This window comes from Martes martes (genome assembly GCF_963455335.1).
Source record: "Martes martes genome assembly, chromosome: 14".
Classification (NCBI taxonomy): domain Eukaryota; kingdom Metazoa; phylum Chordata; class Mammalia; order Carnivora; family Mustelidae; genus Martes; species Martes martes.
The window spans coordinates 6149542-6161477 of record NC_137902.1 but is presented as its reverse complement, the minus strand read 5'-3'; the positions used below and the strand labels follow the sequence as shown (position 1 = coordinate 6161477).

Sequence of the window (11936 nt, the reverse complement as noted above, 5' to 3'; positions counted from 1 at the left end):
CATTGGCTGATTGCAAGTGTGCAGCGTGGGTCACGGTTGTCCAAAACTTCATTCACTCTGGGGAATTGCCAAAACTGCATTTGACCGATTCTTGTGTGTGCCTTAATTTCAGGTCAATTTTGGCAAAAAAATTAAAACATGGTTTCTTGCATACCCCAGTGTTTTGTTTTATATTTTAGAATTGCTCACATCATGGCATATATGAAGCCGTTCACTACGGCGGAATCTGAAGCAGGAGAGGCTTGCTTGATGTCTGGTTTTGAGTTCTCACTTCATTTAGTTCAAGTTTTCCCTTAGTTTGATTAATTTTTCATGAGCCGTTTTGGATCAATAAGTCCATGTTGTCTCTTCGTTTTGACAATTTTCCAAGCATTCATGTAAAAAAGGATCGGATCTAGTGGTTAGTCTGATGATTTCCTGAAGTTCTGATGAGTGTTGCTTTTTATTGTCTGATGGGTAATTCTTTTTTACTTAACAATTTAATGCCCTCAGCTACTCCTTTCAGTGCTTCAAAATAATATTGTATTTTGTCTGTTCTTCCAGGCCATGGTAAAGTACATCTTAATTTATCTGTCATCCAAGGAAACACAACCTCCTTGTGTTCTGTGACACCTGATTTCTTGGAGTTCTTAATATATTTAATTCCACCTGAAAACTTATGTGGTATAGGTGATGTAGGGCTTGTTAAAAACATTTGATATTGGTAAAAAAAAAAAACAAACCAATACATATATTCTTCAGTTGTGGAACAGACTAGCCAAGATCTTACAACAATTTCATATTTAAATGTGTTGTATAATACCTGTTTGAGAAGCGTTTTAACAAACCCTCATTTTGGTTCTCTGCAAACAGATCACAATTTTGCAGGTGAAAAACTCACACACACAGTGTGTAACAGACCAAGAGGAGCATTCACGCTACTTAATGGAAGTCAACACCTTCATTAAAAGGCAGCCATGCTGACAAATTGTTTTCTCTTTGGAAATTATTTTGTGCTTGATTCTTGTAATCTTATTTATTCTGTTGTCGTTTTTATTATCAGTGTCTTCTTGACTATTATAATTCTTTTTGAAATGGTTCTGCACATCATTTCAACCATGAGAGATTTAATTTCATTGTTAAATGGGAGAATCTTTTTCCTCCCCAACATTTTGAAGGTCCTGCCAGTTTATTCTTTCTGTTTCCTCTTAAGTTTCCAGTAGGGTCCTTCCTTTCCAGCATATTTGAGTTTTGGAGGGATCAATAATTGTAGAAAATAGGAAATTTGTCTGAAATGAAGGCAAACACAAGAGCAGGTCACATGTGTTTAAAAGTGGCCACTGTGTTTGATGAAACCCCATAATTGTATAATTAAATTATTCTCAGGCTACGCAGAGTGAATCATTGATGGGATACGTGTGGGCGTTCTTCACGGAGACATGTGTTTCTTCAGGCTACTTGGCTGCACAGGTAGCAATTCCGCATGCTGTTTTACCTGGCGCTGTCAGACTGTGAGGACGAGGTGCCTTGCCGAGTGGAGGTGTGCCTAAGAACGCGTCAGACGTGCAGCTTCTGCGTCAGTTACGTTTGCTGTTTGAAGGAAGGCTTTGCGTTGGTGTCCTGCAAACCAAGAATTTTGACATTTTATTTCATGTGACTTACTGCAAAAAAGAGAAAAATAGGGTAAGTTCGTAATTGTATACGCTGCCTCTTGAGTATATTTCTGACAGGTGAAAACTTTGGTTTTAATTAGTTATCAGTGAGATCTACAACCTCTGCTTCAGATTATAAATATTTGATGTTTGGGAGAATTCTCCACAGACTGGCTTCTGGCTCTCTCCATCTCACTGTCTTTCCCTGAAGGGCGTGTTCCTAGGACAGTAGATTGGTTCACCCTGAACCTGTGTGATGGGGAACACCCTGGGAAGCCTGTTTCCAGAAGGAGGGCGTAGCAGCACCTCAGGGATACACACACGCGACTTCGAGCTGTATCAGCACCTTCCCAGAGCAGGTGTGTTTCTAACTTGGTGCCCCTTTGATGGTAGGAATACCAGTCCTCACAATGCTGCCAGATGTGGGGGAGGTGGGCGTAGGGGAAGTCGGAGCGGGAAGAGGGTGCTCTCCTAATAATTAGGAGTGCTGACCTTGTTTGCAGATTTAACAAGAAAATGTTTTGCCGTGCGAATACATTGTGAAGACCCCTTGGAAAGGGCCCATGCCTGTTCAAGACCCCAAAGATTAAGGTTTCATGAACTCTGTAGAAAATCTCTTTTTGTGTCTAATTATTTCATGGCTACGGGACCCCCTCCTAAGAATTGAATAAATATGGGTCCAGTTGGACAACCTTTGTCTGTGGGGGCCACACCATGTCCCAGACTGCTTTGTAAACCAAACATTTTGTGGATCCAGTCTCTGAGTCCGGGAAATGCTTTCCTCTATGCTGCCTCTGCTTGCTGTAGCATTCCACCTGAGCCGGCCCAAGTGTTTGTGAGGTCAAGGTGCCTCAGCCCAGCCTGGGGTCTGGGGGCAAAGAAGCAGCATTTTTCTGTAGCAGGGGAACCCCCCGCACCCTGCCATCCCCCTCCCCACCCATCTCAGTAGAAACCTATCACCCAGTGAAGGCAAAGGTTCATATCAAGAGCATCAGACTTTCTGGCCATACATTCTTCTGTCCTTTTTCTCTCTGGGGCCAGTGGCTAATGATATATGCATTTACAAAGGTCTTGCTCGGCAAAGAGCACTTTCCTGGAACTTTCTGTACCGATCAAGGTAAATGGTCAGGCCCAGGGCCGGCATGTGTGCCCAGAGTTGCCCTTTCTGGCCCAAGGTCCCTACCACAAACCCCAAAACTGCTTTAAAAACATTTTTAAATGATTATACTCTGAGTACATGGAAAAGCGCTGAACTGTAGACTTTAAATAAATGAGTTTTATGGCATTTCCATTCTACCTCTATAGAGCTGTTTAAAAAAATAGTTCAAAGAGGGACTCATGGTTGCTGATTTGTACGTAGTTTTCCATTTCCTGGGGAGTCACAGCTCCAGATCCAACACAGCTTTGTTAAGAACTGGAGTCAGGGGGCACCTGGGTGGCTCAGTGGGTTAAAGCCTCTGCCTTCGGCTCAGGTCATGGTCTCAGGGTCCTGGGATCGAGCCCCGCATCGGGCTCTCTGCTCAGCAGGGAGTCTGCTTACCAGCCTCCCTCTCTCTCTGCCTGCCTCTCTGCCTACTTGTGATCTGTCTGTCAAATAAATAAATAAAATCTTAAAAAAAAAAAAAACAAAACTCGAGTCACACAGAGGAGGAGGGTTCAGCCACTCCTGGTCAGGCAACCTCCTACCTCTGGGAGGGCTCTGTGTTCGAGTCTCACTTTCAGGTAAGGATTCTGCTGTCCTCCACGGGTGTGGGTGAGCCCGAATGAGACGCCTGCTCTCCAGCACCCAGCACAGGACTGGCGCAATGTCAGCGCTCACATAAATACTAGGGTTGCCATGATGGTTTTTGTTACGTGCTAAAAAGCCTAAAATTAAAATTAAAGATTAAGATTAAAATTATCCTTGAGTCAAATGATTTCAAATAAAGTCAGCATGGATTCGACATCACGGAGAATTTCAGTAGTTAATGGCTTTTCCCCCCTGTATTGGGCAAAATGGATTTTTAGTTAAAAAAGATAGGAAAAGTAATTAATAGAGCATTTATTGAAGAGCAAAAAGTTTAAAAGAAACACTTGCCTAAAATTATAACATTAGCAGAAATCACTCTGGTACCTTTTGTTCATTGCTTTGCTTGGCAAAGAATTTCTGTGAAACACTTGTAATACTCTTATTTGATGTAAGTATCTTATTTTTTTTCTTTTCTTTCTTTTTTTTTTTTTTTTTTGATTTGTTTATTTTGGAGACAGTGCATAAATGGGCAGAGGGGGAGAATCTTTAACTGGACTCCCTACTGAGCTTGGGGCCCAAACCGGGGCTCGATCTTACCACCCATGAGATCATGACCTGAGCTGAAACCATGAGTCAGATGCTTAACTGGCTGAGCCACCCAGGCGCCCCTAAGTATCTTAGTTTTTAAGTAATGTTTTAATAAAAACTCAGTTACATGCTTCATCTCAAGTGATTATATAGCTCCCACACAAAATCCAGTTCCTTCCAAGAAAGAAAGAATGTGTGTTCTACAGCAGCGCCAAGCAGCGGGCGGGTAAGGGTGTGGTGGGGGCAATTAACTCAAGGAATGTTTGAGGAATTTAAGATTTTCAAAGCTTATCTCCACGAACTATGATGCCTTACCCTGGCTATGGCAGAAAGCTGTGTGAGGCCACATTCTTCCTTCTTCACATTTTAAAGCTCAAATCAGGAGGAAAATGGGGATCTTAAGAAAATTCGTGGAACACTTTGGCTACAAGGTGTTTGTTTTACCTACCAAGCATGCAAATATCTGATGCATGTGGCTCTTAAAGCAAAACCGGTTCTTTTATTGAATTTTGGGAGGATGAAAGGTAACAGCCAGGATGAGGTTTGCATATACTTAGGAGGGAATTCAAAGTGACATGTCATTGAGGATTTCACTTTAGAAAAGAAAAAAAAAATCAAGGGCTTTCTCAAAGATTGTACAGCAAATAAAATTTATTTTCTCCCTTGCCTGCATGCTCCACCATTCAGCCACCATATATAATGCAAGTTATTCAAGCATAGAAAATGGGAAGGCACCGTCAGATTTACTGCTACGTATGAGCATGAATAATCTTTATTCTTATTGCTTTCCCACTTCAAGGTGAAATTTTTTACTTTGGACCAAAGGCATTCGTAGAAAATACAACACAGGCACCTGGGATGTTATATATTTGTTGTACGTGTTTGTCGTGGTAGAAAGTGATTATGGTAATTTTAAAGTTAAAAAAAAAGTTATGGTTAGGCATTTTAAATAAATTTATTTTTTTTTAAGATTTTATTTATCAGATAGAGATCACAAATAGGCAGAGAGGCAGGCAGAGAGAGAGAGGAAGGGAAGCAGGCTCCCCGCTGAGCAGAGAGCCCGATGTGGGGCTTGATCCCAGAACCCTGAGATCATGACCTGAACCGAAGGCAGAGGCTTTAACCCACTGAGCCACCCAGGCGCCCCAGCATTTTAAATAAATTTAAAGTGAAAATTTTATAATTGACTTACAAGAGTTGAATGACCCACTCATGTTCCTTAAGAAAATACCTTCCAGGGGTGCCTGGGTGGCTCAGTGGGTTAAAGCCTCTGCCTTTGGCTCAGGTCATGATCTCAGGGTCCTGGGATCGAGCCCCGAGTCGGGCTCTGCTTGGCGGGGAACCTGCTTCCTCCTCTCTCTCTCTGCCTACTTGTGATCTCTGTCAAATAAATAAATAAATCTTTAAAACAACAAAAAGAAAACACCTTACAAACTAGAGGGAAGATATTTTTATAGTAAACAGTTAAAAAGGAGAAATGGTAATGCACTATAAATTTGTATACCTGGGTGGTCTAGAACTCATCAAAATCTGTTAGATGCGGCTCATGGAAGTCTCACCCCTTGACGTTATGCAAAAGAACCCTGTGACCTTACACTTGTACCCCTGTCCTCTGTGCTATTGCGAGATGTTTCTTCTTTACATACTATTAACCTCAAGATATATTGTTGTTTACTTTGGGCAGATGATCTATTTACCCACATATGTGCTGTTTTTAGTATTCTATTCCTTTGTGTAGATCCCGATTTTCATCTCCTAGGATTTTTCTTCTGCCTATGAAATTTTCTTTAACATTTTGTATAGTTCAGGGTTACTGGTGATGAATTCTTTCAGCTTTTGTGGGTCTAAATAGCCTTTATTTTGCTTTTATTTATTTATTTAAGACTATTTATTTGACAGAGAGAGAGATCACAAGAAGGCAGAGAGGCAGGCGGAGAGAAGGGGGGAAGCAGGCTCCCCGCTGAGCAGAGATCCCAATGTGGGGCTTGATCCCAGGACCCTGGGATCATGACCTGAGCTGAAGACGGAGGCTTTACCCCACTGAGCCACCCAGGTGCCCCATTTTGCTTTTATTTTTTTAAAGAGCTTTTATTTTTTTAAAGAGCTTGGGTAAAGTGTTCAGGTAGACCCTTTTTAACTTGGGTATGTTAAAGATGTTTCTATATCGTGTTCGCTTACGTAATTTCTGAAGAAAGGTCCACTGTTTTCTTTGTCCCTCTAGTTCCCCAAGCTGCCACCTAAATAAAGTTGCTTTCAAGATTTTTCACTGAACTTCAACAATTAGGTTAAAATCTACTTGTCATGGTTTTCTTAAGTTTATTCTGCTAGGGGTTCTTGAAGTTCTGGATCTGTAGGTTTATACTTTTTATCAAATTTGGGAAATTTTTGCTATTATTTCTTCAAAAAATTTTTTTTACCTATTTTTTCCACTCTAGTTCTTGAACTACCCTTTCATGTAAGTTCGTCAGTTTGATATTTTCCTTCAGTTCACTGATGCTGTCTTCATTCTCAAGTTTTTTTCTATGCTTCATTTTCCCATTTTTTAAGAATTTTTTTTTTTCTAAATCTAAGTCATCTCTACATCCAACGTGGGGCTCGAACTTATAAATCCAAGATCAAGTCATATACTCTTCTCATGGAGCCAGTCAGGTACCACCATTTTATCATTTTTTTTTTAAATGGTCAGGTCTTCTAATTTAGTGACATTTTTTCTACCATGTACAATCTGCTATAAATTCTAATCAGCTTATTTTTCATTTCATATTGTATCTCTCACACAGGTCCAGTTCGACACTTTTTATGTCTTCTGTTCTTTCCTCATCTTGCTCGTGTTTCTCTTCTTGAACACCTCGAGCATAGTTATACTAGCTTAGCGTGCTTGTCTATGAACTCTAACATCTATGGCATTTCTAGGTTCATTCCTATTGAATGATTTCCCCCTCCGCATTATAGGTAATATTTTCTGCTTCATATTGGTGATGCTTTCTTTCTTTTTTTTAAAAAAGATTTATTTATTTATTTATCTGACAGGGAGAGAGAGAGAGAGAGAGAGATTGTGTATTAGCACGAGCAGGGGGAGTGGCAGGCAGAGGGCCAGGCAGGCATAAACAGGCTCCCTGCTGAGCAGGGAGCCCAATTCGGGGCTTGATCCCAGGACCTTGGAATCATTACCTGAGCCGAAGGCAGATGCTTAACTGACTGAGCCACCCAGGCACCCCAATGCTTTCTTTTCCTAAAACAGCTTATTTTTATAATAGTTTTAGATTCACAAAAAATCAAAGATAGTAAATAGTTTCTATGTAACCCACAACCAGTTTCTGCTGTTAACTAAAGTCTCCACTTTATTTATATTTCCTTAGTTTTTACCAAATGCCTTTCTTTTTCTTCCACGATTCTACTCAGAATACCCCATTAAATTTAGTGGTCACGGCCCCTTACAACTTTCGGTGGTGGTAGTTTTTCCAGACATGTCTTGTTTTTGATGACCTTGGCAATTTTGAGAAAGGCTGGTTCAGGTGTTCTAGAATGTCTTTTGATGGGATTTAATGGAACTTTTCCTCCAGGTTAGGTTGAGTTTGTGGGTTTTGGGTAGAAGACCACAGGGATAAAAATGTCATTTTCATCTCACTGATGAGGCACTGTCAATGTCAAGTTGAACCTCCTGGGTGGGATAGGGGTAGTGTTGGTCAGAGTTCTCCAGCTGAAGTCTCTTCCTCCCTCGTGTCCTTATGGAACTTGATGTGTGGCCCAAACTGAAGGAGCGAGTAATTATGTTCTACCTCCTGGACGGCAGATCATTCACATACATTATCTGAAGTCCTTCTGCATGGGGGATTTGTTTCTTCTTTCATTTGGAATTTGGATCTGTACCTTATAGTTTGGGGGTATAGTCCAATACTAACTTCATTCTGTTCTTCAATGTTCCAGCTTGAGTCACTGGGAATTTTTCAATTGGTGCCCATGTCTCTTGAACATTGTGGACTTCTTTTTTTTTTTTTTTTTAAACTATTAACTTTCTGGTACTGTAAGAGGCTGCAAACTCATCTTGTGTGCTTCCTGCCCCATTTCTAGAATCAGCCTTTTCTCCAAGGGCTGGCTTTCTTCTTAACTGAAGAATAACATTAGAAACTAAGGTCTGGGTGCTGGCCTTGCTTATTGCTATTTATTGGGGTATCATTGCTTTTAGGACTTCCCAGTTGACAGAGCAAAGAAATACAGGAGTGTGGACACACATGTACATACATGTATATGTAAGTTAAGCTACACATGAGTTCATACTGATGACTCCAGCTATAATTTAGCATGTAGGCCGTTCTAGCCTCCTCTCCTTGCTTGTCTGTGAGGTCTCCCTCCAGTAGTGACGGGCTTGGTTCTCACCATCTGCTATTCATTTACTTAATTGTTCAGCTCCAACACACATGCACAACAATTAACAATTGTTAACTTGGACTCCTGCGGGAAATGGCATTATCAAGTGGAGTACAGTGTTCGTGGGTGGTTTCTTTTCCCTTGATCTGAGTCTCTACACATTTCACAGTTACCTAGCGTGGCACCCTTTCCCCTCCCCATCAAAGAAGTGGTTTCATGCATCTGTAACAATTAAAGATTGTTTTATCACATTGTGGGTTCCACCTTGGTGTTCCCCAACTACCTAAATGATTTTAAAAATGTGCATTAACCTTCACTGCTTGGGCTGTAGAGTTCCACAGTCTTTGACAAATTCATAGTATCGTGTGTCCACCTTTAGAGGCTCATAAAGAAGAGTTTCACTATCCTAAAAAATCTTTTGTGTCTCACCTACTCATCCCTCCATCCCTACCCTAAAACCTCTGGCAACTACTGATTTTTTATTCTCACCACAGTTTTGCCTTTGCTACAATCTCCTATAATTGGAATGGTATGGATGTATTCTTTTTGGACTGGCTTCTTTCACTTAGCAAGGTAAAAGTAAGATTCTTCTCGTGGCTTGCCAGGTCATTGGTTTCATTGTTGAATAACACCCACTGGAGGGGTGCACCATAGATCCCCTGTCCCTTCACCTCCCGAAGGACCTGTTGCTTCTAGTTGGGGACGACAATGAGTATAGCTGTCGTGTAAACATTCTCACACAAGTTTTTGTGTTGATGTAAGTTTTCAAATCAACTGGGTAATTACTTGGGCTCTTGATTGATGTGTCATATGGTAAGACTACATTCAGCTTTGTAACAAAACAAAACAGCATTCAGCCAAAGAAAGATCTTGCCAGATTGTCTTCCAGAGTAGCCGGACCAACAGCAGTGAGTGAGATTTCTAGTTGCTCGGCATCTTGGCTAGCATTTGGTATTGTCAGGTGTCCAGATATCATCTATTCTTATAGGTGCTGGGTGGCTTCATGCTGTTTTAATTTGCAATTCCCTATTGGTGTGTGATGTCGAGCATCTTTTCATGTGCTTATTTGCCATCTGTGGGTCATTTTGGTGAGATATTGATTTAGATATTTGCCAATTTCTTAATTGTTTTTGTAATGTCGAATTTTAAGAAGACTTTATGTTTTGGATACAGGTCGTTTTGAAAATATTTGCAAAATGCCTTTTTTTTTTTTTTTTGGAAGCGCCTGAGTGGCGCAGTTGGTGGAGTGTCCCAACTCTTGGGTTCGGCTCATGTCATGATCCCAGGGTGGGATCGAGCCCCATGTCAGGCTCCTTGCTCTGTGCAGAGTCTGCTTGAGATTCTCTCTTACTCTCTCCCTCCGCCTCTCCCCATCCCTAAAATAAAAATCTTAAAAAAAAATGCCCGCCTTTTTAATTGATAAAAGCGTTTATTGCCTTCTTGTTCCTGAAGAGAATTTTTTTTTAAAGATTTTATTTATTTGTTTGACAGACAGAGATCACAAGTAGGCGGAGAGGCAGGCAGAGAGAGAGAGGAGGAAGCAGGCTCCCCACTGAGCAGAGAGCCCGATGTGGGGCTCGATCCCCGGACCCTGGAATCATGACCTGAGCCAAAGGCAGAAGCTTTAAACCACTGAGCCACCCGGGCGCCCCCTGAAGAGAATTTTTCGTGAGTGTGCTGGCCAGGCTGACAGCTGCTTTTTCTCTTCCCTCTGAGATATTCCTGTGTTGTCCTCCAGGATTCCTGTCTCCTCCTGACCTTACTTTGTGAGGGGACGTGTTTTCTCTCTAGCTGCTTTTGGGATCTTGCCTTTGCCTCTGATGTTCTGTAGTTTCATGTTTGTGTCTAGGTATGTTTTTATTTATCCCACTTGGGATATGTTTTTCTTCCTGAAGTCGTGAATTTGTATTTTTAATTAGTTACGGTCCATTTTCAGTGGTTAGTCTTTAAACGTTGCCTTCCTACTCTCTTCAGTCTTCCTTTCTGGCAGTCGGAGGGACTTATGTTGATCTTCTATTTTTCTTAACCTCTACTTTACATTTTCTATATCTGCTTCATCCTGGGTGAGTTCCTCAGACATATCTTTATATTTCTGCTTATTTGCCACTTAATCCACTGCTTAGTTTTTATTTCAACAATTGTATTTGCATTTCTGGAATTTCCATATGCTTTTTTTGGTCAGGTATTTCTGGGCATTCCTAATAGTTTTCTGTTATATGTTAAACTTTGTAAATCTTTTATCTCTTTAAAACTTATGTACATAACTCTTAGTTCATCTGAATCTGACCATTCCAACATCTTCGGCTCTTGGAGGGCATTTTTAATGTGGGCTTGCTATTCAGTTATGGTGAGTTGCACATCATCGGAAAGAGAGTTTGTGACTCACAGTTCACAGGAACAGGGGGCATGCCATGCCCTGTGGAGATGAGGACACACAGCGAAGTACCAGGTCAGTCAGGAGGCAGAGGGGAGAGTAAGGACGACCGTGGACAAGACTCTTCACTGCGGTTTCTGTGGGAAAGACAGGCAGAATGAGCAGGTTTAAGATTGACTACTTTGAGGGTGCCTGGGTGGCTCAGTCGGCTTATGTCATAATCCCAGTGTCCTGGGATTGAGTCCCGCCTGGGGTTCCCTGCTCAGAGGGGAGTCTGCTTCTCTCTCTCTTTTCTACCCCTCTCTCCTGCTTGTGCACTCTTTCTTTCTCTCTCAAATAAATAAATAAATAAATAAATAAAATAGATTTTAAAAATCCCGGCTACCTTGAATAATTCCCGCGGGCTCTGGGGCATAGGGTTTGTCCCAGTTGGTTTGGCATCTGACGGGGAGTTAGGACAGGTGGATACTGGTCTAGAGTTTAAGATCTTATAGGAGGTGAGAGGAAGTGTGTGCTTTGGGTTGATACTTTTCATATGAAAGGTGCCTTGGAAGGCAAATCCATGGCCTCTAGGAACTGGCTAGCCTGGGAGGGGCAGTCTCCCCAGGGTCAGTAAGGCCCCGGATGTCAAAACCTTAGAATGAAAAAGGCTTGCTTACTGCAAGGGTCTGTAGTCCTCCCTGTACGGCAGCTTGCCTTCCTTTGTGTTTGGTAATCTTTATTTGATCTTAAACTGTGTGATTAATAACTTGTGTGTGTGGGGGGGGTCTTTCCATCAAAGAGAATTTGCTTCTGCCCCAGAGGTAGTTGAGGGGTTTCAAGGAACCATGGCTGCTGTGGATCCCTCCCTTAGAACGGGACAGTCTGACTGGCTTGTTTCCTTCCGCGCTCTGACTCCCTGCTTCTCTGCCTCAGCAGATTCCTTCTTTCCTGTTTTCTGGTTGTTCCGGGACAATAAAGCCCAGGTTTCTGTTCCCATCGGGTCCTGATAGATCTGAGCCCTGCTCACATTTTACAGGCTTTTTAAAATTGGGACAGGGGTGAAGAGATGAGCTGTCTCTGGATGATAATCCTGCCTTTTGTGAGACCAAAGGTGTGTCGAAAGGTGTGTCCCGCCCCAGCTCTAATCGTTGTGGACTGGAGGGTCCTTCGAAGAGTCCGGCAGGTTTGGTTGCCTGTATCTGATCACTTCAGGACCCGGCCTCCTACCTCCCAGGTCCTCACCACCATCCTGTTTCCACCTGAG

At 42.0% G+C, this 11936-nt stretch overlaps 1 protein-coding gene across 1 annotated transcript in view; it reads left to right on the top strand.

Annotated features, from left to right (window-relative positions):
- Positions 1–1445: 1445 nt before the first annotated feature.
- The window catches only part of FANK1 (fibronectin type III and ankyrin repeat domains 1), a 55587-nt gene continuing 45096 nt past the window's right edge, over positions 1446–11936 (top strand). Inside the window, exon 1 of the mRNA XM_080822953.1 lies at positions 1446–1662. The gene's annotated coding sequence lies outside the window, so the exon portion shown is untranslated. The remainder of the gene's footprint in view (positions 1663–11936) is intronic.